The sequence below is a fragment of the Microtus oregoni genome, unplaced genomic scaffold, assembly GCF_018167655.1.
Source record: "Microtus oregoni isolate MIOR12 unplaced genomic scaffold, Mior012 000050F_004, whole genome shotgun sequence".
NCBI classification, from domain to species: domain Eukaryota; kingdom Metazoa; phylum Chordata; class Mammalia; order Rodentia; family Cricetidae; genus Microtus; species Microtus oregoni.
In genome coordinates, this window is record NW_024543228.1 from 785626 (window position 1) to 807200 (window position 21575).

The following is a 21575-nucleotide window of genomic DNA, read 5'->3' on the forward strand; positions in this document are numbered from 1 at the left end:
GCTGTAAGGTTTGTATCCATTTCCAGTCTTGACACGTGGAATTCAGTGTTCTGAGGAGTATTTATTGAAGAGAGGATTCTTTCCTCATTGTGCCTTGTTGGTGCTCTAATTGAACTTTACCAGACTGTATATATTTAGATGTAGTGGTAGTATTTTCCACACATTTGCCTTATTGCAGACTCATGCTTATTCACTACAATGCTTTCCAAGTGTGCAATTCTTCTTAGTTATCTGGTGCCTGGAAATTCTCTGTTAGCTGAAGTATATTTTTTAAAATGAAGTTAACGCTGAAAAGTTCAGCACTCATACCTTGGGCTTCAGAGGCTTGAAACAGATGAAGACATGTGAATGAAGAAGGGCCTATGATGTTACATTGTATTAAAATCTACCTTTAAATAATACTTACTGTACTTAAAAATCTACATCTCCTTCATTTTTGATAATTTTAATTTCAAAACAATGCAACCACCCATAATACTAACACTTAAACCTGCTATTTGGTGAGGGTGGGGGATTTCCCTCATTAAGACACCGAGGACAGGATAGAAGAAAACCAATAGCCAAGCAGGTCAGGGTCAGTCAAGGCTTCTGGGGAAGCCATGGGAAAACCATACAGAGGGCTCCAGCTTCCAGAAAGATCTCTATATACTTCTTCCATGTGATGTGCATCCTAGTTACCCTCAAGTGAAAGAATCTTATCAGGAACAGCAGCGCTGGGTTCCTCCGCTGGCACCTCACCTTCCTCAGTGCCTAGACCTAGTTTGATCATGTAATAGATACCATGACAATGGGCCCTGAGATCCTCAAGGGAGAAGGAAGAGAAGAAAGAGCATTTGCAAACAGCAGCACCTCTAGGTTCTAGAAGGCTTTGTCATTTTTGTCCTCCTTGGTGTTCTGCTGCAGGGGTGGTTGGGGTTAGTGTCTAGGAACAGCATGTGGCCTATTGTAGAGTTGTTTCAAAATTCCTGCACCTTCATGATCCATTCCATGTTATATGAGCAGCCATTGGTGCTTCTCACAATACAATAGGCTGTAGACATGACTGCTGGAGATTGTCACTTTCTCAACCTTCTTACCCAAGATCTCCTTCATGAGCTTCCTGAGATTCTCAAACTTTGCCTTGCTCTCTTCCATTTATTTTCTTCTCCTCCTCATTCTCTGGTAGCTCCAGGCTCTCCTTAGTCACTGAGACAATTTGTTCCCATTCAATTCTTTAAGCTTCTGTACTTAGTCCTAATTAATAGGCTCAGTCATATACACCACCTCAAAGCTCCACTTCTGCACATGCTCCACAAAGGCTGTTTGTCACCTGCTTTTTGCTCTGACCAGTGATGTAGTGGATGGATTCGGTGTCTCCTCAGTGTGAGACACATACTCTGACATGGAAGTCATCTCATCTCCAGACTGAGAAGTGTGATGGCACAGCAGCTCAGGGAGGCATCACAGGTTAGTGGAATCTTCTTGGATTCCAAGCTTCCGATTCTAGTTCTCTTTGTCTTTTGCCACGTAAGAAACAAACTAAAGGTATTTCTTCAAAATGTTTTTTTTTTTTGTAGATAACTTTCAAGATTTTGCTTTTCTCAGGAGATTCTCAGAGGTAGGTACTGTAGTCAATCAAGCCACAGATATAGTTGATGTATTCAGGTATCAGCTCATCACAGCTGCCCATGATGAACACAAGATGAATGCAAGAGTTTGATGTTTTTTCCCCTGTTCTCAAAGAGGCTAAAGGGAGCCTGCTACAGGATGAAGATCAATGTTTTGAATTCCAACAAATCTTTTACAGAGAAGTATTTGACTTCCAAGTAGTCTTCCCACTTATTGGTGAGGCTCTTATAGAATTCATCATATTCATTCTGAATGAAATCATCAGGGTTTCTGGTCCAAATATGCTTGATTTTATCCAGTTCTTTCTGATCAAGGTATTACTCCTTAATACTCTTGGTTTTCTTTTTCTTTTCTTTTTTCTTTCCACTTTCCTCATTCACCCCCATATTTTCAATATTAGGCTTCTCTTAATTCTTATCTTTTTCTCCTCTTTCTCACCTTTCTCTTCATCTGCCTCATCAGTACTGGTCTCCTTTCTTTTCCAAATAGAGAATGATGGGATAGCTTATGACCTGTGAGTGCTTATCCATCACTCCTTTGACCTTCATATCATATAGGTGTTCTGACTGGTATTTTTTGAGGTGAAGAATAATTTTTGTATCTTGGCCAATAGGTTCGCTGTGGTCTGCATAAGTAGGGAAGGATCCACTAGCAGAAAACTCCATGAATACAGCTCATGTTTTTATTTTGTAATCACAACCACTTTCTGTACCACCAGATAGGCAGACACGAATCCAGCCCCAATCCTGGACATGTCTGCACTAGGCTGGAGATTCTCCACAAACATTTTTGTGCCAGGCTTGGCAATGGCTCCCAAGTTAGGTATGAGGTCAGCCTTGGTCATGCCAATGCCAATGTCTACCAAACTCAACTTGTGTTCCTGATGCCTGGGGATATTGTCAATTTCTAGATCTTTACCACTGCTCATCTTGAAAGGGTCCATCAGGTTATCATAGTGAATCTTGATCAAGGTATTGGAAGCATTAGAGATCAACTACTGGAGGAAAATTTCCTTGTTCAAGAAAGTCTAGATGATGAGGAACATGAGCTGAGATGTTTCTGCCTGAAGGAATGATTTCTCCTAGAAAGACAAAGAAAATCTCTACCTTCTCTCCTTCATGGGGCACTTTCTCAAGCATACTGAAGGAAAAGCACTAAAGAAGTACAGAACAGGGTGGGCCAGGACTACTCACATGTAGCGGTTGGCTTGTGAGGTGGTGAGGAATGACTCCTGGCTGCACTGTTATGAACCTAACACTATGCTTTTATGAGATTTTTGGCTTGTCCTCATTTTCCTATTTATAATGGCTGAAAGTACGTCTGAGTTGGGTTATCCATTAGTGTAGCTATTATTGTCTTCTCCACCACTGTCACCTCCAGCACCAGCAGATATAGTTGTCTTAAATTTTTTTTTTCAGTAAGAAGGTAAGCTTTTATTTTCTTTTAAATAATTGGGTAGGCATGATTTTGAAGTCACTTGATTGATGTGTTGTTCTTCTCAGAAACACCCAGTAAAGAACAGGCCTTCCCTGTTCTACAGGGATTGCCTCACTGTCTGCCCAACCCATGCAAAATCAACAAAATCTAACAGTTTCAGTTTCATTTCATAAAGTTGTAAAAATGTAATTAGCAGCTTGTTTTGAGAATATATGTTATGAAAATAATCAGTGTTGTTGCTTTGTTGTTATTCAACCTAACTAAAGACCTGTTTTTTCCCCCAATGGATTTATCTTTCTTTCTGTGTAAAGCTGTTGCTGTTGCCTGCCATCACCTTTTAAAGTGGGTACAGTCAGAAGGACTCAGTCTTCATAATGTGCTGGCCCCTGAAAGTTTGACCGGGCTCCAGTAAGCAAATGGGCAACACAAACTGGACTTGATGCATTGTTCCTTTTTTTGTTTTGTTTTAGGGCAGAAAGCTCTAGGGTGTGGGGTGGATCTGGGAGGGCTGGGAAGTGAGTGTGATCAGAGTGCATTCTGAGAGGCTCCCAAATAATCAATAAAAATATTATGGTGTGAAAAAACTGTTCCCTTACTGGGTGGACTGTTGGCAAGAAACATTTTGTGTTTTGGAGCTTAACTGCTGTACCCTTTTTTTTTTCTTTTGATGGCGAAGCTAGATGAATAGTTGCCAATAAATATAGGAACAATATGGGAAGCTTGGAACTTGTATGTTCTTCTACTTACCTGCCTTATAAGAGGGGAAATCCTCCCTCACATGATCTTAATATAGTCTTTGAAAAATAATTGATTATTCACAGTTACAGATTATTTACCATGTTCCTGGTAATGCATTAAGTACTTTATGTGTTGTTACTCACTTTGCTTAATTTTTCTAACAGTTTCTCACAGTTTTTCTTGGTCTTTTCATTGTTTCCATTTTATAGATAATGAAAGGGAGGTTGAAACTCAGGAAAGTTAAACAACATTCTCAAGTGAAAATGGCCACAAAGTCAAAGAGCCTGGGGGTGGGGTGGTTCGAACCAGCTTGAGGATACAACTTTCCTCTTTGTTCTCAACCTGTATGCTATATGCCTTATTGGAACAAGTGGGCAGTGTCTCAGTATTTGGGTGGAGATTAGGAATTTACAGGTACAGCTGGAAGAAAAAGAGACTTAATCCTGTCAGATTTTCTCAAAACATATTTTTTTTTCTAGCAGACGTCTGTTTTCTTTCATTTTGCATTAATAAACCTGTTCTAAATGTGTGTTTACTTGGTAAACAGTTAATGATAATGCTTTCCACCTGTAGTCCTCAGAAAAAGCTTAAAAGTTAAAGTGTAATTACGATTAATGTGTATGAAAATGAAAATCGTCAAATTAACCTAGAATATTACAGTGCAGTATGTGATGTGGCAACAGTTTCAGCATAAAAAGAAGCCTGAATAATTAGGCACCATCTCTCCACACCGAGGAACCTATGGCCTCACAACCACTTTGTTCCTCATCTCTATATGGATAGAGTCTCTGGTGCAGGAAGAAAACAGCAGATTGAAATGGACTTGGATCTTAGCATTTCCCTCTCCTTTCTTTTCTGCCTAACACTTACCAAATTCATCACAGAATAACAAGTTTCCTCATCACATTTTAATAATATTCATATTTGGTTGGCTCTCTGCACCTCCTCATCTCTCTACTCCCTACTCCATCCCTACTGTGCCCTTCTGCTTTTAGTATTTCCCTTTATACTTGTATCTATCATGTGTCATATTGCCCTTACACCTACCCTTAAGACTCTTTTTCCCTGTCATTTATTCTTACTATGCTGTTCTTATTATCAACTACCTTTTTTTCATTTAAAATGTAACTTTACTCATGTTTAAAAATTGAATTATTAAAAAAAGCAAAGGGTGATGCTTTAGTATTAATTATTATGAACTTGACACTGATTATAGTAGTTTGACAGGAGAATCTCAATTGAAAAGTTATCTAGAACAGATTGGCCTGTGGCCATGTCTGTGGGAGATTATGTTGTTTATTAATAGATGCACAGAGAGCCAACCTGCTGTGGGCAGTATCATCCTTAGGTGATCCTAGGCTCACCATGAAAGCAAGCTAAGTCTGGGCCTTTGATTGAACTGGCAAGTAGTGTCCCTCTTGGTTTGTACTTCAAGATTCTTCTCGAGTTCCTACCCTGAAGTCCTGTATGGTGTAGGAGGATCTTCTTTCTATGTGTTGCTTTCATTGGTCAAATAAAGAAACTGCCTAGGCATTTTGATAGGGCAGAACTTAGATAGATGGGGAAGACAGAACTGGATGCGGGGAGGAAGAAGGCAGTGTGGCAGATGCCATGGCTCTCCTCTCCGAGACAGATGCTGTTTAGACTCATGCCAGTAAGCCACAGTCAAGTGGCAATACACATTAATGGAGATGGGTTAAACTAATATGTGAGAGTTAGACAATAAGAGGCTAGAGTTAATGGGCCAGGCAATGTTTAAATTAATATAATTTCCATGTGGTTATTTCGCTGGTTAAACTAGCTGGGTGGCAGGATGCAGCCCACCACTCCACATTACAACACCAATAAATGGAGACTTCTCTTATGTTTCCTGGCTACCCAGACACAGAAACTGTATTAACTACAGCACTGTTTGGCCAATAACTCAAGCATATTCCTAGCTAGCTCTTATATCTTAAATTAACTAATTTCTATGAAATTGTTTGTTTGTTTTACAAAACAGGGTTTCTATATAGCTTTAGAGCCTGTAGATCAGTCTGACCTTGAACTCACAGAAATCCACCTGCATCTGCCTCCTGAATGCTGGAATTAACGGCATGCACCACCACCACCTGGTCAGATTCAGAGTTTTATATTCCCATTTAACAGCCTCTTTTACTCCAGTATAATTTTTAAAATTTTGCTCATGCTTTATTTTAGTCTTTCTTTTATTTATTTTTTAATTTAGTTTTTTTAAAAAACTATCTTTTTTTTCATTTTACACACCAATCACAGTTCTCACTCCCTCCCCTCCTCCCGTTGCCTCCACCTTCCACCCAACCTCATTCCATCTCCCTCAAAGAGGGTAAGGCACATTGTATTGAGGAAGGACCAAGGCCATCCCTACTGTTTTTAGGCTGAGTAAGGTATCCCTCCAAAGAGAATTGGTTCCAAAAAGCCAGTACAAGCAGTAGGGATAAATCCTGGTACCACTGCCAGTGGCCCCATAGTCTGCCCCAGCCAAACAACTATCACCCACATTCAGAGGGCCTACTTTGCTCCTATGCTGGCTGGTTCCTTCCCTGTCTAGACAGAGTTGGTGAGCTCCCATTAGCTTAGGTAGGCTGTTTCAATGGGTATCCCCATCATGATCTTGACCTCTTTGCTCATATTCTCACTCCTCCCATTCTTGAACTGGACTTTGGCAGCCAGCTCAGACCAGTACTCTGCTGTGGCTCTATGCACCTGTCTCTATCAGTTGTTGTTTAAAGCTTCTATGGTGCCATTTATGATAGTAATCAATCTGATTACAGGGCAAGACCAGTTCAGACACCCTCTCTACCACTGCTTAGGGTCTTAGCTGGGGTCATCCTTCTGGATTCCTGGGAATTTGTCTAGTGCCAGGTTTTTTGTTGGCCCCATAATGGCTCCCTCAATCAAAATATCTCTTTCCTTGCCCTCTATCTCTGTTCTTCCCCTATCTCAACTATCTCATTCCCTCAAGTTCTCTTCCCCCCTTTCGTCTCACATCCTCCTTCCCTTCTCCCCCCACCTCTATGCTCCCAATTTTGTCAGGAGATTTTGTCAATTTCTCCTTCCCAGGGGGATCTATCTGTGTTTCTCTTAGAATTATCCTTGCTACTTAGCTTATCTGGGGTCATGGACTGTATGGTCATCATCCTTTGCTTTGTAGCTAGTATCCACTTATGAGTGAGTACATACCATGCTCATCTTTCTGTGTCTGTGTTACCTCACTTATGATGGCTTTTTCTAGTGCCACCCATTTACATGCAAATTTTAAGATGTCATTGGTTTTTTACCACTGAGTAGTACCCCATTGTAGCATATTTTCTTTGTTCATTTTTGGATTGAGGGGCATCTAGGTTGTTTCTAGGTTCTGGTTATTATGAACATAGTTGAACAAATGCCCTTGTATGATTGAACATTCTTTGGTATATGCCCAAGAGTGGTATTGCTGTGTCCTGAGGTAGGTTGTTTCCAAATTTTCTGAGAAAATGCCATACTGATTTCCAAAGTGGTTGTACAAGTTTATATTCACACCAGCAATGGAGGAGTATTCCCCTTACTATACATCCTCTTCAGCATAAGCTATCATTGGTGTTTTTGGTCTTAGACAATCTTACTGGTGTAATACGGTATTGCAGAGTCTTTTGATTTACATTTTCCAGATGGCTAAGGATGTTGAAGATTTTCTTAAGTGTCTTTCAGCCATTTGAGATTCTTCTGTTGAGAATTCTCTGTTTAGATATGTACCCTATTTTAATTGGATTATTTGGTATTTTGATATCTAATTTCTTGAGTTCTTTATATATTTTGGAGATCAGTCCTCTGTCTGATGTGTGATTGGTGACCTTTTCCCATTCAGTAGGCTGCTGTTTTGTCTTATTGACTGTGTCCTTTGCTTTACAGAAGCTTCTCAGTTTCAGGAGGTCCAATTTCTTTATTGTAGCTCTCAGTGTCTGTGCTCCTGGGGTTATATTTAAGAAGTGGCCTCCTGTGCCCATGCATTGAAGGCTACTTCCCATTTTCTATTCTATCAGGTTCAGTGTAGTTGGATTTATATTGAAGTCTTTAATCCATTTGGACTTGAGGTTTTTTTTTTTTTTTTTTTTTTTTTTTTTTTTTTTTTTTTTTTTTTTTTTGGTTTTTCGAGACAGGGTTTCTCTGTGGCTTTGGAGCCTGTCCTGGAACTAGCTCTGTAGACCAGGCTGGTCTCGAACTCACAGAGATCCGCCTGCCTCTGCCTCCCGAGTGCTGGGATTAAAGGCGTGCGCCACCAACGCCCGGCTTGGACTTGAGTTTTATGCATGAGGATAGATATGGATCTATTTTCATTCTGCTACATGTTGATATCAAATTATTTTAGCACCGTTTGTTGAAGATGCTTTCTTTTTTCCATTGTATCATTTAACTTCTTTGCCAAAAATCAGGTTTTCATAGTGTGTGTATTAATATCTGGGTTTTCTATTTGTTTCCATTGGTCAATCTGTTTGCCTTTATGCTAATACCAGGCTGTTTTCATTACTGTAGTTCCATAATAGACCTTGATGTCAGAGATGGTGATAACTCTGAAAGTTCCTTTGGTGTACAGGATTATTTTAGCTGTCCTGGTTTTTTTTTTCTTTTTCCATATGAAGTTGATTATTGCTCTTTTGAGGTTTGTGAATAATTGTGTAGTGATTTTGATGGGGATATCATCAAATCTATAGATTGCTTTTGGTAAGATTGCCATTTTTGTTATGTTGATCCTACCTATCCAAGGGCATGGGAGATCTTTCCACTTTCTGATATCTTCTTTAATTTCCTTCTTCAACCACTTAAAGTTCTTGTCAAACAGGTCTTTCACTTCTTTTGTTAGTGTTACCCTAAGATATTTTATACTATTGGCAGCTAATGTAAAGGGTGATATTTTTGGATTTCTTTCTCAGTTTCTTTATCATTTGTATGTAGGACGTGTACTGATTTTTTTTTTTTGAATTGATCTTGTATCTTTGTTCAGGAGGGAAAATTGGTTTGTAATTCTCTTTCTTGCTTGTGTCTTTGTGTGGTTTTAGTATCAGAGTAACTGTAGCTTCATAAAAAGAGTTTGGCAATGTCCCCTGTGTTTCTATTATGTGGAACAGTTTGAGGTGTATGGTTATTAGATCTTCTTTGAAGTTCTGGTAGAATTCTGCACGGAAACCATCTGACTCTGGGCTTTTTTTGGTTGAGTGTCTTTTGATGACTATTTCTATTTCATTGCAGGTTATAGGTCTATTTAAATTGTTCACCTGGTTGTGATTTAATTTTGTTATGTGGTGCCTATCCAGAAAATTGTTTTTGTAGTATGACCTAATGACTCTCTGAATTTCCTCCTTGTCTGTTTTTATGTTCCCCTTTTCATTTCTAATTTTGTTAATTTAGATGTTCTCTATCTACCTTCTGAATAGTTTGGATAAGGTTTTGCCTATCTTAGTGATTTTTAAAAGAACCAGTTCTTAGTTTCATTGTTTCTTTGTATTGTTTTTTTGTTTATATTTTATTGATTTCAGCCCTTAATTTGATTATTTTCTGTAGTATATGTCTCCTGGGTGAGTCTGCTTCTTTTTGTTCTAGAGCTTTCAGGTATGCTCTTAAGTCATAGGTGTAAGATTTCTCCACTTTCTTCATGTAGGCACTTAGTGTTATCAATTTTCCTCTTAGCACTGCTCTCATAGTTTTCCATAGGTTTGGGTACATTGTGCCTTCATTTTCATTCAATTCTAGGAAGTCTTTAATTTCTTTCTCTATTTCTTCCTTGACCCAGGGGTGATTCAGTTGAGCACTGTTCAATTTCCATGAGTTTGTAGACTTTCTTCCACTAGTGTTGTTGTTAAATTCTATCTTTAAACCATGGTGATCCTACAAGATACAGGGGATTATTCCATTTTTTTTTGTATCTGTTGAGGTTTGCTTTGTTACCAAGTATGTTTTGTATTTTGATTGTTATATGGTGAGAGAACGTTTTTTTTTGGTTCAGTTTATTTGGTGTTCTGTAAGCTTCTTACACCTTCATACGGATATCCTTCTTTGTTGGGGAAGTTTTCTTTTATGATTTTGTTGAATGTATTTTCTGTGCCTTTGAGCTGGATTTCCTTTCCTTCTTCAATCCCTATTATTCTTAGGTTTGGTCTTTACATGGTATCCCAGATTTCCTGGATATTTTGTGTGAAGAATTTGTTGGTTTTAACATTTTCTTTGACTGATGAGTCTATTTCCTCTATAGTATCTTCAACACCTGAGATTCTCTCTTCTATCTCTTGTATTCTGTTGGTTATGCTTGCCTCTGTAGTTCCCATTCATTTTCCCAGATTTTCCATATCCAGAATTTCCTTGGTTTGTGTTTTTTTTTTTATTTCATCTGTTTCATTGTTCAAGTCTTGAACTGTTTGCATCACCTATTTGTTTTTTCTTGGGTTTCTTAAAGAGATTTATCAATTTCTTCCAACTTTTTGTTTGTCTTTTCCTCCAGTTTTTTAAGGAAAAATTTCATTTCCTCTTTAATGGTCTCCAACATTCTCATAAAGTTACATTTAAAATTGTTTTCTTCTGATTCTTCTGGGTTAGGATGTTCAAATCTTCCTGTTGTACGACCACTGGGTTCTGATATTACCATGTTGCTTTTTAGGTTTTTAAATGAATTCTTACATTGGCACCTACCAATCTCCTCCTACAATTGGTGCTGGCAGTGTCTTTGCCTCTTTGTCCAATCCTTGAAGTTTCTATCTGTGTCTTTGGGAACTGTTCTTGGTCTGCTCTGTCCTGTCGCTGTCTGTGTCTTGGGGAGTCTCTGAGGACTCTCTTGTCCAGCTCTCTTGGTCCACTCTCTTGGTCTGCTCTGTGCAATAGCAGCCTGTGTTTCAGAGTTCTTTTCTTGGTCCTCTTTGTGCCGTTGCAGCCTGTGCTTCAGAGTTTCTCTGAGGTCGCTGGGGGGAGGGCTATATTGGAGGGTTTTGTGGTGGAGTTGGGCTCATATCTTACAGGGCCCATCCATGGGGTGGGTGTTTTGGAACAGTAGTCTACCTTCAGGAAGCTTGCCTGATGGCTGGCTAGAGAAGGTGAGGCAGGTGGGGGAGGGGCCTTGGGTTTTGCCCTGGTACTGAGGGCCTAGAGAGGGGGGTACTCTAATGTATAGTCATCACTCACTTCTTGGTTCTTTCTGTGCAGTCGCTGTCTGTGTTTCAGAGTTCCTCTGAGGCTGTGGGGAATAGGAAGGTTTGGGGGCAGAGTGCAACTTACAGTTTACAAGGTCTGATTGATGAAATGAGGGTGTTGGAGCAAGTTTGTCTGTTGGCTGGCTAGAGTAGCTGATGCAGGTGGGGGAGGGGTCTGGGGTCTTGCCCTGCTACTGAGGGCCTAAAGATTGAGGTGCCCTGCTATGTGAGTGATCACTCACTTCTTGGTCTTCTCTGTGCAGTCACAGCCTGTACTTAGCTGTATTTCAGACTTTCTTTGATGTCGCGGGAGATCTAGTCCTTCTTTTAAAACACATTTTACATTTTTATTTAAAAAAATACTAAATGACTTAATATGAACCAGATGCCCTGACTGTTCACTAGGATGTATATGTGTTAAGTAAATTATAAGAAACAATCTACTAAATATGTAATGTGACTCTTAAATCCCAGAAGATATTTATAGATTTGAGAAACAAAGAGAGAGCTGAAAGTTGGAACACATATTACATAATTTAGATGGTCTAGATATAGGTAGAATCTGTGGTGTCTGGTAACTATTTACCCCATAAAACATGGTCATGGATGGGTTCTATTCTCTTCACTGAATGATTGGGGTCATAGCAAATGTTTGATGGAGGCAGATTTTGAAGTTGTGTGTGCTAATGGTGCTGAGGTGTCTACTCTAGATCCAAAGGGCAGTGATGTTAATGAAACCCCAACTCTCTCAGTCCTGCTGGTGTATGGCACCTATCTCTAGTTATATTATACTTTGGTCTCACCATTGACGAGACATAAGTTTAGAATTCTCTTCCATGATTACTACTTACTTTGTTGTAGCTCCTGGAGCCCATCCATAAATCTTCTTGTAACCTGAAAGCAAAGAATATGACATCTTAAGAATTTAAATTCTATGACATATTTTGAGTAAATATACATAAATTTTCTCTACATACAGTAAAATAAGAAGTGGTGTCATGTATCTTTCAGAAGGATATTGAATTATGCAGTTGTTTAAAGAAGCTTCATTAGTAATTTGAGATTGTGGCATGGAATTTCTGGGGTAAGCACAGTTTTATCATTGTTTTTATGTTAAAAAAATTTTCAATTTTTACATAAGCAATTCATTTATTAGAATTAAAATTTTAAATAGATATTGCCTAGGTGTTTGTCCAATTTTAATGCTACTTAAAAGTGTTTGTGTTAAGTAGATACACCTAAATATTATGATGATTAAATCTAGAACAGCCTGGTAGTACATAGAAATTTTAGGCCAGCCTGGGTTATTTAGCAAGATCCCATTCTTAAGCTAAAACAGCAAAATATAATTTGACAGAAGACAGTGTGGTATTTTGAATAAGAAATGTCTCCCATGTATTTGAAAACTTGGTCCAGGGAGGTGGTACTGTTTGGCAGGAAGTAGGGTTTTGCTAGAGGAAGTATGTCTTAGGGGGGCTGGGTTTGACAGTTTATAGTCATGCCTAACTTCCACCTTGAGTTGTCTGCTTGTTGTGTCTCAATGGACATGTGTTAACTTTCTTGTCTGGTCATCTGCTGCAATGCCTTCTCTGCCACCAAAGACTATTGCTCTCAAACTATAAATCCAAATAAACTCTTACTTCTTTAAGTTACCTTGATCATGGTATTTATCATAGTGAGTTTTGAGAAAATTTACCAGGCATCATTATTCTACCTAATTCTACACACATCCACATCCATATACCCACACAACCAGTTTACAATGGAATTACATTCCAATAATAGGTACCATAAATGGAAGATATCACAAACATTCATTTTGATGGAAAAACTATCAGATAAACAGAAAGGTGAATTGCCTTTTCCAATATCATACAATTAATAATCAGTAACACTATCATCCAAAACTGGGTACCATCTAACACATAATCCATGCTCTTAATCTACTATGAGATGCTGCCCTTCTCACCTTTATTTAAGATGTGTCTGTGTCAGGCACTATGCAATTGTGAAAAAGGTTAGTCACATAGATGGAATTTCTCCTGATCAAAGTTGACGTAGACTGTTAGAACCTGAAATGCTGTCATTTAAGTCCAGTTGTCCACTACAGTGTTAAAAAAAACATGGCAATAGAGGAAATGTCTCAACAAAAGCAGGAGAGATACTAAAAAGAAGAGAATTTTAATGTCTGTTCAGGAGATTTTAAATCTTAATTCTAACAAGGCTACTTCTTTTCCAACATCTTATAAGGAATGTTATCTGCTGAAATCCTCTTTGAAAATAAAAACAGAGAAGTAACATATTAATGTTGAATTCATCAGAAATTTTATCATCTTAGTATAGCCTCAGAATACTCAATAACTGTAGTATTTATGAGGGAGAATTAACAAGCAGCATAAAATTAGCCAGGGACTGGCTTTATATGTAAGGTTATGTATGACTGATGTTTAAGCCAGCTTTTAATTACTCAGGAATAACCATCCAGATTTTGACTTGCCAGACCACACCTCCCTTCTGCTGTATGCCTTCTGGGTATCTTTCTGGTACTTTGATAGCTGCTTGATGTATGGTAAAAGCATTGGTAGGAGAGGAGATTATAATGATTGGCTCAATACAAGTCTTGTTGCCATCTGTGGATGTATTCTTTCCCCATTAGTTTGGCTAGTAAAGAAAGCGCCATTTGGTGCTTTGCCGAGAAGACACATGCTATAAGGGTAATTTAAGGATTCTCTTTGCCAATAATCTTCTTCATAGCATAGAACTGGGGATTTTTATTGGGCTTTCAGATCTAGGTGCGGTTTTCAATATTCTCAAGTTGTGTTGGCTGTGAGCAACATAATTATTTGATGTCAACAAACAAGGAAACTGCTCTTTGTCAGAGGAATCTGGGATATCCACTTCTAACCTAGTTGAAGCTGTTCAGAGTTCAGCTGTTTGGGACCCAACTTTGAAATGATTCTAAGTGGCTGCTGGTTAGTCAAGTGCCCTTTTCTGGCAGATATTGTGATGAAGTCTACTGACATGCTTCTTTTCTGAGCCCACTGAGATTACTAGGAAAGTGGGTACTGCATCACCAGTTAGTAAGGATGGTTACTTTTTCAGAAAGATTTCTTTTGTAAATATTATGAGAGAGGGTGAGATTCTGGATCCCTAATTGTGGATGGATTCATTGATTCTGTTGTTTTTTTAGATGGTGGTTTGGAAGGGCTCAGCATCCAACTGACTACAGTTGTACCCAAAGATATGGTTTATGACCATTCATCAGGGGCTGTTTGTATTTTGCTATAGGTTTCCTTACCTACAGTGAGTGAGTTGTTTGCTATGGTTCCTGGGGTAGGACGAGAAACAAGTGTTTTCTTCTCTTGAGATCACTGAACCTTCAATGAAAAGTTTTGCCTGCTGCACACCCTTTGTAATATAATATGCAGTTGAACTGTTTACATACTTTTTATTCAGTGCTGTGACAGTTGTCTTTCTTAATCAGTGGTTTTACATAATTAAAACATTAGAAACCTAAAATTAGAGACAAATTCAGACATCCTTGACTTCTCCTTGGAAAACATCTGGCTATCCTTAAACAATCACCTGACCTCTTCCCAAGTCAGGCAGAAATCAACTTGGACTTTCTTTTGTCTGCAGACAGAATATCAAATCCTCTTTCTGGTGAGCAATGTCTGGGATTAAATTAACTACTCAACAAAGAAACCCTGTCTCAAAAAAAAATAGCTGCCCAAATACTCTTCTTCCTGACTAAAAGGGTCAGACATGCTGGCTTGCCTGAAGATACGAGCAGTTCATGTCTTCTATCATAGGGTAACTATTAGCAACTGCCATTTCTGTATACTAAATCTTAATCTTACCTTCTATTTATACACTCTGACAATGACTAAGCAGTCATTGAATGTCATGCACTGTGTTGCTATGTGAGAACTACCTCATAGCTTCTGGTGTTCCTTTGCTTTGTTATATAGTAGAAAGAAGCAAATAATTAGGTTAGAATCACTTGAAGAATGCCTACTACTCACTTAATATTCAGATGCTATCCACTATATTGAAAGATAATAATTAATAAAACGCCATTATTTTTTCTAATAGTGTTTCCATATGAAGTGCAATTTTGGGCTTAAAGACTTTCACTTGAGGAAATACCTCACTATTTCAAATATCTTTGAATCTGGATAAGAGAGATAAAGGGATAAGAGTCCCTTTCTTACTTAGATTTTATTATCCACAATACCTATTCAGATGAAATGTTTTACGTTTTTTATTATTTTATGTGTATGAATGTGTTGCCTATAAGCATTTGTGTGCACTATGTGTATGATAGGCTGGCACAGGCAAGAAAAGTGCATTGGATCTCCAAGACCAATGTGTGCATTGGCTCACACCCATCCATATGCTCACACACATATGGATGGGTGTGAGCCATCACGTGGATGCTAGAAATCGAATACAAGTTCCCTGTGAGAGCAGCATGTGCTCTTAACATTGTGTCATGCCTGCAAGCCCCAATCCAGATTTTTGACACTCCTTTCACTTGAAAAACTTATTGCCTTCAGCTATGATACAAATTACACATACATTATAGTATTTATCTATATGTGAAGTGTTTGTAAAACATCATAACCACACTCAGTGTAGTCAATCAATGTTTGACTTAAAATAGATTTAAATGTAGAATTCCATAATTACATATTTTGTGCTTTTCTCATATTCACTCTTCCACTCCTCTGCCCAACTCCTCCCAGATCTACCCTTCACCCTCCCAAATTCATGTCTCTGAATGTTTTCTAACAATGCCCTCAGTCCAGTGTTCATCCAACAAGAATGATTGCCCATAATCTCCTGGGTGTGGGTTCACCTACTGAAGTATGATCTTGATCTAAGAGAAACCACATTTTTAAGGCAAATTAACTCTCCTTCTCCTAGAATCCATTAATGACAACAACTCTTTAGCCAGGAATGTGGGCTCATGGACCTCTCACTAATCCATGCTTGAATGTTGACTGACTCGATCTTGTGAGTCTTCAATAGACAACCATGGGTGCTGTGAGTTCTTGATTACAGGGTCCTATCATTTCCACAAGATACATTTGTGCCTAAACCTTTCCTGACCTCCAGCTCTTACAATATTTTCATCCCCTCTTTCATGATGGCCTCTGAGCTTTAAGGAGAGAGACAATGTGGTATAGACGTACCATTTAATGGTGAGCATGGAGTAGTATATTTTAAAAATAAATGTGTGTATTCATAAGCATGTGTTCACACACCCAAACAAAAACTATGAAAGATCCCTTTGGGGGCTGATATGGAGTAAGCTGTCCATTTTCTTCCTAAAACAAAGGTATTTAAAATTTGAATAATATAGCCTACTTTTAGGACAGTGGCTATTCTGACTTATACACTATTATATGCTAGTGCTATTTCTTGTTTGGGAAACCCAACTTGCTTAGGAAAGTTCAAATAAGAAAACTATAGCCTGTGATGGAAGCTCCTGACTCCCCAGAGACCAGGCCAACATCCTGAACCCCAGTTAAGACCCCTCTCACTCTTTGTGTGACTGCCCAATATAACCCCAATTGCCTCGCCTCTCCTTGCCACCATACCCCAGCTCATACCTCTGTCAGAAGTCTCTTCTTCAACCAGAGGCAAGGCCAGCATCCTGAATCCCAGGTAAGACTGCTTCTCACCATGCCCACACTTGCACTGCACAACTCCAAGTGCTCTTCCTCTCCTCATCACCATATCCTGGACCACACCTCCCATGGAGACCACTCACATTGTCCCATGTCTGCAGAACACAACCCGAACCTCTTGTCCTCTTCTTGTCTCCGTGCCCATACCCACACCTCTGACAGAAGCCTCTTCTTATACCAGAAGCCAAAACAGTATCTTGGGGTTAATACTGACCCCCCCCCCCCAGCTTGTCCCTGCTTTTTCAGTATAACTCCAATTGCTCCTTTACTTCTCATCATCCTATCCTGTCCCATACTTCTGGCAGAAGCCTTCCACTCTATCAAAGGTCAGACAAGAATCCTGATTCTCAGAAAACAGACCATCATCTTAAACCTTAGAAATCAGGCTTATTTGCTGAAAACCAAGCAGAAAGCTTCTATCCCAGTAGAATCCAGGCCAGTATCTTATCCCCAGAGAAACCCAGGCCTAAGTAGAGGACACATACATACATAGCCAAAACTCCAGCCTCAAACTTGGACAGCAACCTGCTTCTGGACCAGAGGGCATCCAGGCCATCAAAAGTATATCCTCCAATGTGGGTAGAGACCCTCTACTTAATCACAGGCTGTAAGGTCCAGAAGACCAGAGAGGAAACAAAAACTGAAAAATAAAATACCCATTCAACAAAAGCAAGTCCAGAAATTGGCACCTACATAGCTATAGAAATAAATCACTCCATATCCATATGCCAAAATAAGTATAAGAACCCAAATAACAGTAGGCAGAGCAATGTGTCACCACTACAGCAAGCCCTAAATATTCCAACACAGCTGAAGCACACGGATACCATCTTAAAATCAACTTTATGATGATGATAGAAGTCCTTAAAGGAGAAATAGATAAATCAATAAAGAAATCAAGGAAAAGATAATCAAAAATTTGGAGGAAATCAATAAATATCATAAAGAATGTCAAGAAAATTAAGAAAAATTAGTTGATGGAAATGAATAGAACAGTTCAAGACCTAAAAATGGAAACAGAAACAATAAAGAAAACACAAACCAAAGGAATTCTGGAAATGGAAAATCTAGGTAAGCGAACAGGAATCAAAAGATGGGGAAGCACACTACATGCTCATCCCAGAAATGCAGAAATGGTTCAACATATGAAAATCTGTCAATATAACCTACCATATATAGAAACTGAAAGAAAAAACCCATATGATCATCTCAATAAACACTGAAAGAGCACTTGACAAAATTCAATACCTCTTCATGCTAAAGTTCTTGGACAGATCAGGGATACAAGGAACATACATAAACATAATAAAGCATTATACAGCAAGCCTATAGCCAACATCAAATTAAATGGAGAGAAACTCAAAGCAATTCCACTAAAATCAGGAACAAGACAAGGCTGTTCACTCTCTCCATATATTTTCAATAGACTACTCAAAGTTCTAGCTGGAACAACAGACAGCCAAAGGAAATCAAAAGTATACAAATAACAAAGAAATAAGTTAAAGTAGCATTCTTCACAGATGATATGATAGTATATATAAGCTACCACAAAAATTCTACCAGTGAACTACAGCTTATAAACAACTTTAGTGAAGTGGGTAGATATAAGATTAACTAACAGAACAAAACAGTAGCCCTACTATATACATACAATAAATGGACTGAGGAAGAAATCATGGAAACAATACCCTTCACATTAGCTAAAAATAACATTAAATATCTTGTGTGTGTGTGTGTGTGTGTGTGTGTGTGTGCGCGCGCGCGTGGGGGGGGGAGAACTCTAACCAAACAAGTGTTTTATAAGAACTTAAAATTTTTGAAGAAAGAAATTGGAGAAGATATCAGAGGATGGAAAGGTCTCTCATGCTCATGGATTGTTAGGATTAACAGTGAAAATGGCCATTTTACCAAAAATAATCTGTAGATTCAGTGCAATCACCATTAGAATCCCAACACAATTATTTACAGACATTGAAAGAATAATACTCAACTTCATGTGGAAAAATAAAAAACACAGGATAGCTAAAACAATCCTGTACAATAAAAGAACTTCTGGAAGTATCAACACCTCTGATCTCAGACTTTACTACATAGCTATAGAAATAAAAATCACATGGAGGCCAGGCAGGCAAAGACAGGTATATCTTTGTGAGTGTGAGGCCAGTTTACAAAATGAGTTCCAGGATATTTATTGCTACACAGAGAAACCCTGTCTTGAAAAAAGAACTAAAACAAACAAACAAAAAAAAACGAACAAAATCCCCCCAAAAAATATCAGCATGGGGTTTGCATTGAACTGTACACCCTGTACAAAATTCAAGTCCAAGTGGATAGAAGATTTCAACATAAATCCAGCCACATTGACCCTCATTGAAGAGGAAGTGGGAAGTAGCCTTAGGGCACAGGAGACCACTTTCTAACTATAACATCATCAGCACAGACACTGAGAGTGATGAGTAATAAATGGGACCTCCTGAAACTGAGAAGCTTCTGTAAAGCAAAGGACATGGTCAACAAGACGAAACGACAGCCTATAGGATGAGAAAATATCTTCACCAACCACACATGGGACAGAAGGATGATCTTCAAATAGACAAAGAACTCAAGAAACTAGACTTCAAAAAGAACCCAAATAATCCATTTAAAAATGGAGTACAGATCTAAACAGAGAAGTCTCAACAGAAGAATCTTGAATGGCTGAGAAACACTTAAAGAAATGTTCAACATCCTTAGCCATCAGGGAATTGCAAATCAAGATGACTGTACCTTATACCTGTCAGAATGTCTAAGATCAAAAGCACAAGTGACAACACCTATTAGAATGGCTAAGCTCAAAACCACAAATGACAGCTCGTGCTGACAAGGATGAGAGTCAAGTGGAACACTGCTCCATTGCTGGAGAGAGTACGAACTTGTACACCCCTTTTGGAAATCAATATGATCATTTCTCAGAAAATTGGCAATTGATATACCTCAAGACCCAGTTATACCACTCTGGGGCATGTACCCAAAGGACACTAATATCTTACCACAAGAACACTTGCTCAACTATGTACATAGCAGTTTTATTTGTAATATCCAGAAACTGGAAACAACCTAGATGTCCCTCAACCAAAGAAACTGATAGACAAAATGTGGTATATTTATACATTGGAGTATTCCTTGGCTGTTTAATAAAATAACATGAAATTTGCAGGTAGATGGATGGAACTAGAAAACATCCTCAGTGAAGTGACCCAGATCCAGAAAGACAAATATGTTATGTATTCACTTATAAGTGAATATTAGCTGTAAAATAAAAGATAACAATGCTACAATCCACAGACCCTGAAATGCTAAGAAACAGGGAAGTCTCAAGTGGAGGGGGACACTTGTATCTTTCTGGGAAGAGGAATTAGAAGAGATTTTATGGGTGGACTGGGGGTGAGTGGGGATGGGAAAATGAGGGATCAGCTGGGGGTGAGGAGGGGGAGGAGAGTACAGAAAGATCCCATTGGAAAGGGAGTCATTTTAGGGTCATATAGAAACTTGGGCAAGGAAAACTCCCAGGAATTTACAAGTTGACTTCACCTAAGACTCCTAAAATTAGTGAATACTACATAGACTGAACTGGCCAACTCCTGTGATCAGGCAAGACTTCCAGTGGAGGAATTAGAAAACCAACCCAGGCACATAAGCTTCAACCTACAGTTTGTCTTGCCTATGGGATGTGCTAGGGTGAGGGTGGCACAGAGATTGTGGGAGTGGATAGCCATTGTGGAATATTAGTTGAAGATGTGTTACATTTGTTTATGCTTTAAAACATTTGTTTAATGATGCAAGGATGTATTGCATTCTTTTATGGTACATTTTTTTAACTCTGTAAAGCTGTGTTACTATGCCTGTCTAAAATACCTGATTGGTCTAAAAAAGAGCTGAATGCCCCATAGCGGGAGAGAGGATAGGCTGGACTGGCAGGCAGAGAGAATAAGTAGGAGAAGTGGGAAGTAGGAATCAAGGAGCAAAATAAGGAGGAAAACTCCAGGGGCCAGCCACCCAGTTACATAGAAAGCCAAGGAGTAAGAAGTAAAGAAAGGTATACAGAAATAGAGAATGGTAAATGCTCAGAGGCAAAACATAGATGGGATAAATTAAGAAAAGCTGGCAAGAAACAAGCCAAGCTATGGTTGGGCATTTATAAAAAAGAGCAAGCCTTGCAGGGTGGTGGTGGCACATGTTGTGCCTTTAAACCCAACACTCATGAGGCAGAGGCAGGCAGATCTCTGTGAGTTCGAGGCCAGACTTGTCTACAAGAGCTAGTTCCATGATAGACTCCAAAGCTACACAGAAACCCTGTCTCGAAAAAAAAAAAAAGATAAAAGAAAAAAAAACCTCTATGTATTTATTTGGAAGCTGGGAGGCAGCCCCCCCAAAGAGCCAAAAGAGTTTAAAAAAAACAACAACAACTACACCAACCAATGACTGTTTCAACCTGAGACCCATGCATTGACAGTGAATCTATCCCTGACACAGCCTGGAACACCAGGACCCAGAGGCTGGATGGCTCAGAGACATAGGATAGAACAAAACATGTCTGGGGGAAAATGTCAATGTAACAATGCTTAATGATATTGTGCTATACTCATGGATTGGTGACTACCCCAGTTGTCATCAGAGACCTTTCATCCAGTAACTGACATAAACAGATGCAGACCCATAGCCAAACATTAGGCTGAGTTCAGGGAATCCTGCTGAAGAGAGGAAGGATTGTAGGAGCCAGAAAGATCAAGGACACCATAAGAAAATCCCCAGAATCAATTAACCTGGATCATAGGGGCTTACAAATGCTGAATTGAGAACCACGGAGCCTGTGTAGAACTAACCTATGCCCTCTGTGTGTATGTTACAGTTGTGTAGCTTGGTCTTCTTGTGGGATTCCTAACAG

The 21575-nt window shown here is 38.9% G+C and overlaps 1 pseudogene; it reads right to left on the reverse strand.

Annotated features, from left to right (window-relative positions):
• Window positions 1–523: 523 nt before the first annotated feature.
• LOC121436866 lies at window positions 524–16721 on the reverse strand (annotated as a pseudogene).
• Window positions 16722–21575: the final 4854 nt, after the last annotated feature.